We start from the raw sequence: 14,221 nt of genomic DNA, 5'->3' as shown, positions 1-14,221 counted from the left end.
CTGCAAATATAGACCCCCACATACAGCCCTACCCCCCTGTAGATAGTGATACACATACAGCCCTACCCCCCTGTAGATAGTGCTGCACATATAGACCCCCACATACAGCACTACCCCCTGTAGAAAGTCCTGCACATATACACCGCGTTCCAAATTATTATGCAAATGTTATTTTTCGCTGATTTTCCTAAATAGTCGATGCAAATGACAGTCAGTGACAGTCAGTATAATCTTCAAGCCATCAACCGTTGGAGTATAATGCAGATTTTATTGAACAATTCTCCTAATGATAACAGATTTTTTTTTAGAAGTAAAAAACTCAAAATGCACTGTTTCAAATTATTATGCACAACAGAGATCAAAACATTTTAAAGGTTGTAAAGAGAACTAAAATGGTCATTTGTTGAATTTGCAACATCAGGAGGTCATATTTACAGAAATCAAAAGCTCTTTCAATCAAAAAAAACTTAACAGGCCAAGTTACATGTTAACATAGGACCCCTTCTTTGATATCACCTTCACAATTCTTGCATCCATTGAACTTGTGAGAATTTGGACAGTTTCTGCTTGAATATCTTTGCAGGATGTCAGAATAGCCTCCCAGAGCTTCTGTTTTGATGTGAACTGCCTCCCACCCTCATAGATATTTTGCTTGAGGATGCTCCAAAAGTTCTCAATAGGGTTGAGGTTAGGGGAACATGGGGGCCACACCATGAGTTTCTCTCCTTTTATGCCCATAGCAGCCAATGACACAGAGGTATTCTTTGCAGCATGAAATGGTGCATTGTCATGCATGAAGATAATTTTGCTACGGAAAACACGGTTCTTCTTTTTGTACCACGGAAGAAAGTGGTCAGTCATAAACTCTACGTACTTTGCAGAGGTCATTTTCACACCGTCAGGGACCCTAAAGGGGCCTACCAGCTCTCTCCCCATGATTCCAGCCCAAAACATGACTCCGCCACCTCCTTGCCGACGTCGCAGCCTTGTGGGGACATGGTGGCCATTCACCAACCATCCACTACTCCATCCATCTGGACCATCCAGGGTTGCATGGCACGCATCAGTAAACAACACGGTTTGAAAATGAGTCTTCATGTATTTCTGAGCCCACTGCAACCGTTTCTGCTTGTGAGCATTGTTTAGGGGTGGCCGAATAATAGCTTTATGCACACTAGCAAACCTCTGGAGGATCCTACACCTTGAGGTTCGCGGGACTCCAGAGGCACCAGCGGCTTCAAATACCTGTTTGCTGCTTTGCAATGGCATTTTAGCAGCTGCTCTCCTAATCCTATTAATTTGTCTGGAAGAAACCTTCCTCCTTGAAATATCCAATGTTTTCATACCTTGTCCAAGGTATTGCACTATTTCACGCTTTTCGGCAGCAGAGAGATCCTTTTTCTTTCCCATATTGCTTGAAACCTGTGGCCTGCTTAATAATGTGGAACGTCCTTCTTAAGTAGTTTTCCTTTGATTGGGCACACCTGGCAAACTAATTATCACAGGTGTCTGAGATTGATTACAATGATCCCAAGAGCCCTAAGACACAATACCATCCATGAGTTTAATTGAAAAACTAATAATTAAATGTTTATGACACTTAAATCCAATGTGCATAATAATTTGGAACACGGTGTAGACCCCCACATACAGCCCCTACCCCCCTGTAGATAGCGCTGTACATATAGCCGCTCACACTTTTAGCAAAAAAAACAAAACTTTACATACTCACCTAAACCCATTTCATCTTCTTGCAATGCAGGTTTGCTGGGGCTGAACGACACGGCGCTGAGTGGCAGGGCAGGTCATTGTGCCCGACCAATCAGCGCCTTTCAACGCTGCATTGTTGAAAAGCGCTGATTGGCAGGATGCCTTGCCCGGTCATTGAACGACGCAAGCGGCGCGATGATGTCATCATGCCGCCTGCGTCATGAAAAGGCACTGCGTGGCAGGGCAAGTCCCTCTGCCCGGCCAATCAGCGCCTTTCAACGTTGGCTTGTGTGATCTAAAGTACGTCACCACTGGATTTTGGAGCAATGGAAACTTGTTCTCTGGATTGATAAATTACGTTTCACTATCAAGCAGTCTTATGGTCAAATCTGGCTTTAGCGCATACCAGAAGAACGCTACCTAAATCTTCTCATCTCACTCCACTGTAAAGCCAAGTACTGGCAAGAAACACAGAGTTAGTTGCAAGTGATGATTGACAGTAGGCCCATGTTATGAAAACAACAAGTTCTTTACTGAACGTTGGTTTGCAAATGGCCACAATGGGGTATAATCAGCTTCTCATGGTGAGAGGCACAGTCTCTTCAGCAACATTACTCATTACAAAATGGCAGCAATGTGGGCAATAGTAACTTCTCTTGAGGACAGAGCTTTAACTCCTCCCTGATGCAGAGGTATGTCCTCTTTCTCCATGCCCTTTCTCATCTGTTGTTAGCGGGGAGGATCCCTGGCAACTTTTACCCACCGTCAGCAATCTCTTTAACACAGGAAGACTTCCTGGCAACTCAACCCAGCTATTTTACTCCTTTCTGCTTACGGTGAGGCTCCCTAGAAACTTCCACCTGCCATCGAAAGACCCATCCACCTTCAGGGCCTCTCCACATCCAGTGTTTCCCAACGCCAACAGCACTCCACTACTCGCTAGAGAAGTAGCTTGCAAACTGGACCCCGTTAGGTAGTAACCGCAGCATCTAATCAACTTAGCACTGCCCCCTGAGTAAGGGAAGCAACGTCCTCACTCTAGTATGGCCCAGTAAAAGCCGATTCTCCCAGTGATTTTGCCATTGATTCACCGCACATTTGCAATGGATCTGCATCTGACTATTCTCCCCAGGTTACAATACTTTAATCATAAAATGCCAGAGACAGTCCGGATCTGCGGTGTGTGTAATTGGCTGGAGGATCTAGCCAATCAGCATGAACATTTTACTGGCAAAACACATGTGTTATTGAAGTGAATGCACTGATTGGCTGTCTAGTAGCGCCTCTATACAGTACAGTACTACATGTTCTGTACTGCTCTTTACCTGTACCAGGATGAGTTGCTCCTTTGGACACCAGAGAACAGCAGGATTTTATCTTTCTGGTAAACTGTGTACTGTACAGGTCCGTAGAAGTTTTCTGCCCTTATCATAGAAAATGAGTTAGTGTCCAGCAGCTACTTCCTTTTATGTATATGCAAGGATTTGCTTACTCTGGATTATTTATCAGTTTAATCTTATTTTCTTATTTGGGGTTGAAATTTTGGGGGCTTTGGAACCAATTACCAGTTTTCCATAGAGTTATGGTCTTAAGTTAAACTTACAGTGGTCGTTCCGGAACCTATTAATTCTCCAACTTGAGGAAATACTGTATATTAAAAAACAAAGATATATGAAAATAGAAATGAAATATTGCTGGAAAGTTGCACAAATGTATGCTAAAAATCTGCTGCATGTGAATTCAGCTTAACATCGATGATATTATGTGCTGGGAACAGTTCACCTTCTCGCCCTCCCTGCACAGTGACCTCTGCAAATGTCAAAGAGCATGCCCATAAAACTCCACCATATTTATTTCCCGTCGCTTATATAGCACCAACATATTCTGAAGTATTGTATAGAGAATATTCATATTCATATTAGTCCCTGCAACCAAAGGGGCTCACAGTCTAATTCTCATATCTCAGACACACACAAACTGGAGAAAAGAAGATTTTAATATAGGAAAAAAAGGTGATAATTCTCTATAAACCATGGTTTTGGCACTGCACTCACTAAACCATTTACAAAATATGTACAGCGCATGAGATTGTTAATGTTCTGAGCATAATGTGCTGCAGGTAATTTTACTTTATGTTTCTAGAGACCAGTGTGAACGTTTTACAATCTCTTTAATGTATTTTATTGAATAAACTAAAATTAAAAATAGTATGTTGTATCTGGAAGGCTCAGCATAACTCTTTTAATGCACAGCTCACACAGAGAGAGAAAACCACTACTGCATTTGCTTATAAGACATTTTTCAGTTTACTATAGATGATGGCGAATGACACTTGGGAAATACATTTTATCTTTCCCGAGGTACGAAAATTTTTGCCTAAACAACTATGGCAAACAAATCACATTTATGTAACAAAAACAATAAACATAATGTACAGTTCTCTTAGAAGCTAACATTGTAAATTCTCATTGTATCCACCAGAACCAATATCAGGCTAATTTAGACTATGATTTCTCCATAGTATTGAAGTCGTTTCACAGCTGTCAGTTCCCAAACTATCTGTAATCTATCCATAATCTGCAATTTATAAATCCAGATATACATTCATACCTGCCAATGAGTATTCTCCAAAGTAATTGTTACATTTATGAACTGTGCTCAGAAGCCATACACATAAAAAAAAATGCTGCGTTGTGTTATTGACAGGTAAAATAAGGGCCTGACAACTGTCTCTTACAGGATCCATGAAACGACAGCATTGACGTTAATAAAATATCAGCTCATTTACAGACATCAGTCTACAGTAAAGAAAGAATATACATGGCCATTTATAGCAGGTCTGACAGGTTTCAAATACAGTGTTAAAATATAATTGATGATTAGTGGATAAACCTCTATGAACGTCGAGTGAGAAAGTAAAATTCTGGTCGTCATCCAATGGTCTAGCAGTCTTCATAAATAGTTTCAAGGTCAATATTAATCCAGATCTGAATGATAGATCCACCTTTGCAATAATTTCTATTGCACTTATGCATCTAAAAAAAAAAATGAAGCCGTTTTGTAAATAGTCTTTGTGTTGTCTTAAACGGTTTGCAGGATTATTTTAGTAAATAGTGCACCAGACCTCAAGTAGACACTGGAACTGTACATGCAAGAAGAAGCTTTTACTAAGGCCCCATGCCCACTTCAGTTTTTTCCTTCAGGGTGTAAACCGTTTTTCTGACGGCTAGCACACTGACCCATTCATCTCAATGGGGCAATGCACACTTCAGTTTTTTTGACGGTCCCGTTGCTCCATTCCAATCCAAAGTAGAGCATGTCCTACTTTGGTCCGAGATTCCGTGACCGTGAGGCCCATGCAAGTCAATGGGGCCGTCAAAAAAACTGAAGGCACACGGAAGGCATCTGTGTGCCGTCCGTGCGTGACGGAGCCGTTGCCTAGCAACGGCCGGGCAGAAAAACATTACAGAAATATTCCACTAATCGGCAGCCACTTGTCTCTATCAATCACTGATAGAGAAAAGAGGCTGCTGATTAAAAATAAAAAGCAGTTCATACGTACCCGGTCGTTGTCTTGGTGACGAGTCCCTCTTCTTCCTCCAGTCCAGCCTTCCTTTCTGATGTGGCAGCCTGTGATTGGCTGCAGAGGCCGCCGCAGCCTGTGATTGGCTGCAGAGGCCGCTGCAGCCTGTGATTGGCTGCAGATGCCGCTACAGCCTGTGATTGGCTGCAGAGGCCGCTGCAGCCTGTGATTGGCTGCAGAGGCGGTCACGTGGGATGAAGCGTTATCCCTGGAGGCCGGCCTCCTGACGTCAACCTAACGTGCGTGACCGCCACTACAGCCTGTGATTGGCTTCAGCGGCGACATGGATGAAACGTCATCGTTGGAGGCCGGACAGGAGGAAAGTAAGTATGAAAATTATTATTTCTTTTTTTATTACATTAAAATTGTATTTAATGAGCGCCGAGCATGGTACTGTCCAGGGTGCTGAAAGAGTTACCGCTGATCAGTGCAGCCCTTTATATCTTTCAGCACCCTGGACAGTACCATGCTCGGCGCACGGAAACGGAAACACAGAGTGCACACGGCCACACGGATCCGTCACAAACGGCCGTCAAAAATGTCTCGGAAGTGTGCACGAGGCCTAAGCCCTAAAGCATATGACCGTGTGTCCCGTCCGTGATCCGTGGAAAAATTGGACATGTTCTATGGAGAGTCGAGTCCATAAAATAGTTTAAAGGAAGACAAAACAATACACGGCGCACGTAGTACGGTATAAAACTGTACAAACTCTGTGAAAGTGCCACCGGTTACACCTACTCTTTTAGGGTTTCTGAGGGGAAAGACTCCCATATAGATCCCCCAGAATGCCCCCCTTCCTAGAAATTAGTGGAAAGATCGTATGCGATGTTATCCATCCTTTACTTGGCAAAGCATATCATCTTTATCTGGACAACTTTTATAACAGTGTCCCATTGCTAAAAGTTCTGTCATCCAGATCCACATTGGCGTGCGGAACAATCCGCAAAAATCAGAAGGGCCTCCCCAAAACTTTGCTGGGTCAGATCCTAAAATTAGGAGGGAGCAGAGCTGTCTGCAGCGATAATCTGTTGCTCCTGAAGTATAAGGATAAAAGGGACGTCCTTATACTGACTAGCATTCAAGACAGCAGCAGCAGCCTTGTCCCTGTACGCGGATCCACCACCCAAGTTCAAAAACCATTTTGTGTACAGGAGTACAACAAATATATGGGTGGCGTTGACCTGTCTGACCAGGTCATAAAACCATACAGCGCCATGCGCAAGACCAAGCTATGGTATAAAAAGCTGTCTGTGCATCTTACACAGATGGCAGCATACAATGCCTTTGTCCTCTACAGATACGCTGGCAGTGGGGATACGTTCCTGCAAATTTAAGAAAAGGTCATCAAGTCCCTGATATTTGCTGACCAGGAAGGGGAGGGCAGTTCATCCGGTTCTTCCGTCAGCAGGATAATCCCCGGCCAGCATTTCCCCATAGAAATCCTCCCCACTGAAAAAAAAAAGAAGCCCCAAAAAAAATGCTGTGTGTGCACCAAGCGAGGCATTCGTAAGGACACCACATACCATTGTGAGACATGTCCCACAAATCCCGGCCTGTGCATGAAACAATGTTACAAAATATATCATACCTCCTTGGATTTTTAATTTATTTATTCTTCATTCACCTTTTCTGTTTCCCATATTGGCCATGACCAATTATAAATTTTTTTACTGACCAGCCCCATTTAAAATTTTATCATTTAAAATTTGTAAAAAAACACCTAAAACAAAACTAAAAATTCTCACTATACCAAGGACCCGAGGGAATGTCTTTCTCACCTAGGTTGCAAATCTGGGTGAGAGGAATAAATCCAGATGAGATTGGTTGTCTCAGCAAATCTTTTTTTGCTGAGGCCTTTGATATATTTTTTGAGCTGGATTTTATGGAATGGTGGGTAGGTTAGTAGTGGGACCTGCCATTCCCTCAACCTCCATTGAGGGTTTTCCAGGTTGTCCTCCTTAGTTACTAAAATTAAAGTATTTCTTATTATACCCCTAGAAGAATACCTAGAGGGTTGTCACTTCACAAATGAAAAATTGGCACTATACCCCTAGATGAATACTTTGAAAGGTGTTACATTACAATCTAAATCTTCTCACTATACCGCTAGATGAATTCTTTGAGGGGTTTAGTTTCCTAAATGGGGTCATTTTTCTGGGTTTCTAATGTTTTGACACCCCAGAGCCTCTGTTTTCATGACACAGGGCAATAAATGCCATCGTAGTAGGCCTCAGATGTTACATGGTGCTCTTTACCTTCTGAGCCCTGCCATGTGCTCAAACAGCAGTTTATCTCCACAAATGGGGTATTGTCGTATTCAGGAGAAATTGCGTAACAAACTGTGGGTGCTTTTTCTCCTTTCACCCCTTGTGAAAATTATGAATTTGGGGCTAAAGTAACATTTTCTTTGAAAAAAAATCTAAATTTTATTTTTTTACTGCCCAGTGTATGAAACACCTGTGGGGTCAAAATACCACTTGAAAAATTCCTTGAGGGGTGTAGTTTCCCAAACGTTGTAACTTTTAGGCGGTTTCCACTGCACTGGTACCTTTACAAATGCAACATGGTGCAGAGAAATCAATCCAGCACTCCAAAAGCTAAATGGCGTGCCTTCCTTTCCCATTCCTGCCGCTTGCCCAAACAGCAGTTTATGACCACATGTTTGGTATTTCCGTACCCTGAACAAGTTGTTTACAAATGTTGGGGTGCTTTTCCTCATTCATTTCCTCAAAAAAATTTGAGGTAAAGCTACATCTTTTTGGAAAATAATGTAATTTTTCATTTTCACTGCCCAATTCTAATGAAATCTATGAAACACCTGTGTGGTCAAAATGCTCACTCCACCCCTAGATGAATTCCTCAAGGAGTGTAATTTCCCAAATAGAGTCACTTTTGGGGGGTTTCCACGGTACTGGTACCATAGGAGCTTTACAAATGCGACATGGTGCAGAGAAATCAATCCAGAACTCCAAAAGCTAAATGGCGTGCCTTCCCTTCCGAGTCCTGCCGCTTGCCCAAACAGCAGTTTATGACCACATATTGGGTATTTCCGTACTCTGAAGAAGTTGCTTTACAAATGTTGGGGTGCTTCTCCTCATTTATTTGTTGAAAAAATGAAACATTTTGAGGTAAAGCTACATCTTATTGGAAAATAATGTAATTTTTAATTTTCACTGCCCAATTCTAATGAAATCTATGAAACATCAGTGGGGTCAAAATGCTCACTACACCCCTAGATGAATTCCTCAAGGGGTATAGATTCCAAAATGGGGTATTTTTTGTTTCCTTTGTTTTTGCACCACAAGACCTCTTCTAACCTGACATGGTGCCTGAAATATAATTTAAGAAAAGGAAGTTCCAAAAATCCACTAGGTGCTCCTTTGCTTCTGGGGCTTTTGTTTCAGTCCATTAGCACACTAGGGCCACATGTGGGATATTTCTAAAAACTGCAGAATCAGGGCAATAAATATTCAGTTGTGTTTCTCTGGTAAAAACCTTCAGTATTACAGGAGATATGGATTAAAATGGAATTTCTGCAAAAAAAATAAAATTTGCAAATTTCCCTTCCACTTTGCTTTAATTCCTGTGAAACGCATAAAGATTTAAGAAACTTTCTAAATGCTGTTTTGAATACTTTAAGGGGTGCAGTTTTTAAAATGGGGTGATTTGTGGGGGGTTCCTAATATATAAGGCCCTCAAAGCCACTTCAGATCTGAACTGGTCCCTAAAAAAATAGGCTTTTGAAATTTTCTTGAAAATGTGAGAAATTGCTGCTAAATTGTAAGCCTTGTAACGTCCTAGAAAAATAAAAGGATGTTCAAAAAACTATGGCAATCTAAAGTAGACATATGGGAAATGTTAGCTAGTAACTATTTTGTGTGGTATAACTATCTGTCTTACAAGTAAATGCATTTGAATTTAGAAAATGCAAATTTTTTGCAAATTTTCTCGAAATTTTGGTGTTTTTCACACAAAAATATTGAATATATCGACCAAATTTTTTCACTAACTTAAAATACAATATGTCACGAGAAAACAATCTCAGAATCGCTTGGATAGGTAAAAGCATTCCCAAGTTATTACCACATATAGTAACACACGGCAGATTTTAAAAATGAGGCTGTGTCATTTGGTCCAAAAGTGGCTGCGTCCGTAAGGGGTTAAACGGCGACCGTTCTGCAAAAAAACTGAAAAAAAACTCTTAAGATAAATAAGTAGAGACTTAAGCCCTACAAACGCCCCAGAAAAGGAATAACTTCTTTATAATAAAACGGTCCCTAGAGAAAGAACTCACAGAACTTCTGCAGACATCAGAAGAAAAAGAGGGGGAATGGGAACATACTTACCCTCAGACTTCTCACCTCCTTAGTAACCTCGCACATATAGTGGGCTTACTGGCACTTTTATCTGCGGAAGCAGAAAAATATATGAAAGGTGAACAGTAGAAAGGGAGAAACAGAGCAGAGGACTGCTTGGTTTCCCGACACCTTCAGGGGGTTGACATGGACTGTAAACATGCTTAAAACCCACCTGCAGCTAAGGAAAGAAAAGAAATAAATACAACAAAAAAAATAAAAAATTGCTGCAGACCTGAGTATCGGGTCATTTCTGCCTTCTATGACACTCGGCTAAAAATTGAATTAACAAGCGTCTGTGAGAAGGGTACAGTCTGCCTGGGTGGAGCCAAGGCTCTTTTCTACCTACTGTCACCTCTTAGTGGTAGGAGTGTATACCCATGGTGCTTTGTCCCCCAATGATTAATGAGAAAAATGTGTTAACATAGCTTTGTGATAAATACATTGAAAGCTGCTGAAAAATATTCATAATAATAAAAAGAATAGCGGTAGTGCTATTCATAATATTATATATATCATTATATTCATAATAATAAAATTATATATGGTAGTGCCCATATAGTGTCACAGTGCACCTGTAGATAGTATCACACCGCCCCTGTAGATAGCACCACACACCCTGTAGATAATGCCATCCCCCAGCAGATAGCACACCCCCTGTAAATAGCACATACCCAGTGTAGATAGCACCATCCCCATGTAGATAGCATCATCCCCCCTGTAGATAGCGCGACCCCCCACCTCCTCTGTCGATAGTGCTACCTAAACTTCCTCTAGGAGCGGAATCCCCGGTCAGCGCTCTGGCCGTGGATTCCGCTCGTAGAGGGAGCCCCTGATGTCTCTGTCAATATATGGCAATGACGTCAGGGGCTCCCTCTAGGAGCGGAGTCCCCGGCCAGAGTGTTGCCCACGCTCTGGCCAGGGATTCCGCTCCTAGAGGGAGCCCCTGATGTCACTGTCTATATATGGCAGTGACGTCAGTGGCTCCCTCTAGGAGCGGACTCCCCAATCAGAGTGTTGCCAGCGCTCCGGCCAGGGATTCCACTCCTAGAGTATGGACAGTGACATCAGGAGCTCCCTCTAAGAGCGGAATTTCCAGCCAGAGCGTCGGCAACACTCTGGCCGGGGACTCTGCCCCTAGAGGGAGCTTTAGTGGCGCTATCTACAGGTGGATTTGAGCTATCTACAGGAGGGGTTGTGTGTGGCGCTATCTACAGGGTTGTTGTATATGGTGCTATATACCGGGGGGTTGTGTGTGGCGGTATCTACATGGTGGCGTGTGGCGCTATCTACAAGGCAGTTGTGTGTGGCGCTATCTACAGGGGGGTTGTGTATGGCGCTATCTACAGGGGGGTTGTGTGTGCCGCTATCTACAGGGGAGGTTTATTCCGGGCATCTCAAAGTCCCGGCAGACATGAAAGTGCAGTACTGCACACATCAAACCCCGTTCCAGTCTGCCAAAGTTTATATACGTGACAACTGCATGGGGCATCTGCAGTTGGAACATATATAGCCGTATGGCTGCCGTGAAGGGGTTAAGCAATTCAGGATAAAAATGAAGTGCAAAATGAAGGACAAATGCATAATAACATAAAATTAAAATCTAGAAAATTGCTGTGACATTTAGGGTATGTCCACACAAAGCGTAAATAATGCGGATTTTCATTGCGGAAAATCTGCAGTGTAACAGCAGCAGAGTCATATAGTCAAATCTCATATACACACTACGTAAAAAATTAGCTGAAAAAAGGTTCATAAGTTGACCTGCAGTGCATTTTTTTAATCCGCAGCATGTCAATTTATGCTGTGAAATTGCTGTTTTTTTGTTGCAGGTCTTCCCCATTGAAAAGTAAAAACCACTACAAATAGCAGATGTTGCGTTTCTTGCGGCGGTAAAGCTGCGATTCCGCTGCAAAATTTGCAAATCAGGATTTTTTTATACTTACCTGTAGTTGTGGCAACGTTCTGCAGCTCGGCCTCCTGGGATGAGATTTCATCCGATGTGACTGCTGCAGCCAATCACAGCTATAGGCTTTTTTTTTTTCTAACGCTGTATTCCACAGCAGATCTTCCGGCGAAAAGTTTGGTGCGGTTTTTTGGCCAGAATTCCCTGTGGGGTCCAGGGTGGATACGCAGTGTACTTTTACGCAGCGTATCCGCCGTGTGTGAACATAGCATAAAAGTTGCTTTCTAGACTTTGATTTAAATCGAGAGATATTAGAAAATTACGTTTGAAGATCCAAAACATCTCTTCCTAATAGCTGAAAACGGGGTGAGTAGGATCTGTTCAATGGATATTACAAAAAATGTGCCAAAATCAGTTATGTACCGGTAGTGCATGCTGGAAACATTGGGGGGTAATTATCAACTTTCCTACGCCAGTTTTCTGGTGTAGAAAAGTCGCAAATGCATAAAAAAATTGCAACTCTACTTTTGATGCGTTTATGCAGCTTATGGAGGAGCCTAAAAAGGGGCAGAAATTACCAAAATGGGCGGGACCACACGCAGCCCAACACATTTACTATAATTTACGCCAGAAATTGGCGGAAATTATTGGGGAAACCTCTGCGCACAAATTTCCCTTTCTGGTGTACGGATTGAAGACGATGCAGCAAATTTACTAAGAGGTGTACGCCTCTTAATAAATTAGATACTTCTTACTTCCGCTGGCTTAATTCTAAGACTGGCACATGAAACACCAGTCTTAGTGAATCTACCCGACTTTCTTTAGTGTAACCATTGGTCAGGTTTTAGTGGTGTTTGTTTAACAGTTCTAGTAGTGTTTGGGTGGTACAGCCTATGTACTGGTGTCCACAACTCCATTCCAAAAGATACATAATATATGAGAATGAACAGTTGAGAAATTATTTTAGGACAAATTGAGAGCCATATCAAACGTGGCTACTAAAAGGTTGCTGACATCCATTGAATTTCCTTGTTGAGGTCTAGTTCATCCCCCTGTGATCACCTCCATGATCTATTCACATCATCACCCCCATCATCTCCCTCTAAGCACCTCCCTGTGATCACATCTGTAATTTTTAGTACATAAATTGTACGTCTATTATCAATTCCTTAGTACATAAATTGTGTGCCAACTTTCAATTTTTAGTACAGAATTTGTTTGGCAGCATTTTTTTAGTAGAATTTGTACACCAGTCATTTTTTAGCACAATTTGTAAGCCAGTCATTTTTAAGTACAGAATTTGTACGGCAATAATTTTTTAGCACATAATTTCTATGCCAGTAGTTTTTTAGTACAATTTGTACTTCAGTAATTTTTTTGTGAACTTTGTATTGCTGTAATTTTTTAGTACAGAATTTGTACGCTAGTGACTTCTTTGTTCAATTTGTACGTCAGCAAGATTCTAGTACAATTTGTACGCCAGTAATTATTTAGCATAATTTGTACGCCTGTAATTATTTAGCACAATTTGTACGCCAGTTATTTTTTTTAGTACAGAGTTTATACAGCAATAATATTTTAGCACAATTTGTACGCCAGTTATTTTTTATTTCAATTTGTACGCTCCTTTCTCAAGTATATATATTAGAACGTACTCTGCACTTCAAGTATTGCTTCAAGAAAAGTGTATTAGAAATCCCAACACGATTGTCAGAAGAACGATCTCAATGGAAGTCAACTTAAGAGGTTGGATACACGCTGAGAAAAGGAGACAGATGTCTCAACAGGTAAAACCTAAAGGAAAAAAAAAAGAGTACACAGCGCCACATGGTGCAAGATAAACCTGATGGAAAAGGTTGAAAAATGTAAAAGTAGGTGATCGCGCTCACCTTAACAGGTTGTACAATTCAGGTACAACACTGATGTGAGCATGTAAGAAATGAAACAAATAGCTGCTGCTCCCCAATCCAGATGCCGGTATCATGGAAGCGTGGTACCGCAATAGATGTCCTTGCTCACTCACCCATCCTTTTCCCGTCCCTCCAACTCTTTTCTCCCTCTGGAGATCTTGTTCTGTTTACCTCGTTTTGCTCTTTTTGGCCCTCTGCGGCCTCCGTCTCTGCTCCGTTGCCATAACTACAGGGAACTCTTTCGTGCCGTTCGCTAACAGCTTGATTTATTCCTCCACTGCCTGCGCTTCTCCTGTGGACTCAGCCAGGACACACGTAGATATTACAGAGTTATTTTAACTCTTTATTGTTTCTCCTGCTGTCTTTTAAATGTGTTCCTCTGCTTTTTTATTTTCACAGCGCATAATGTAATATTGCGTATCCCGTTTTATTTTGACTTTACATTGTTCTGACATTTTACATGCATCAACAAAATGATGCAGTATTAATTGCAGGATCACTTAGTGATGTTGTTTGTTGTTTTTTGGCTGGATTGCGAGTCCCGCATTTAACATCTGTTTATATGACGTCACTGACAGCTCTCTCCATGAGCTTTGCTTTCGCGGTTTTTTCAGGCTGCTGTGGATTTTTTAATCATGTTTAGCTTATTATTTAAGATGTCTCTTTGCACTGTTTGTTCTTCCTTGGCCTGACGAAGACACATGTCCTGTGTTGAAACGCGTTGCCTATATTTAATAAATCAAGGAATTTACCACTG

The sequence above is a fragment of the Rhinoderma darwinii genome, chromosome 1, assembly GCF_050947455.1.
Source record: "Rhinoderma darwinii isolate aRhiDar2 chromosome 1, aRhiDar2.hap1, whole genome shotgun sequence".
Taxonomy (NCBI): Eukaryota; Metazoa; Chordata; class Amphibia; order Anura; family Rhinodermatidae; genus Rhinoderma; species Rhinoderma darwinii.
The sequence above is the reverse complement of the archived record's forward strand: the minus strand, read 5'-3'. Positions refer to the sequence as shown.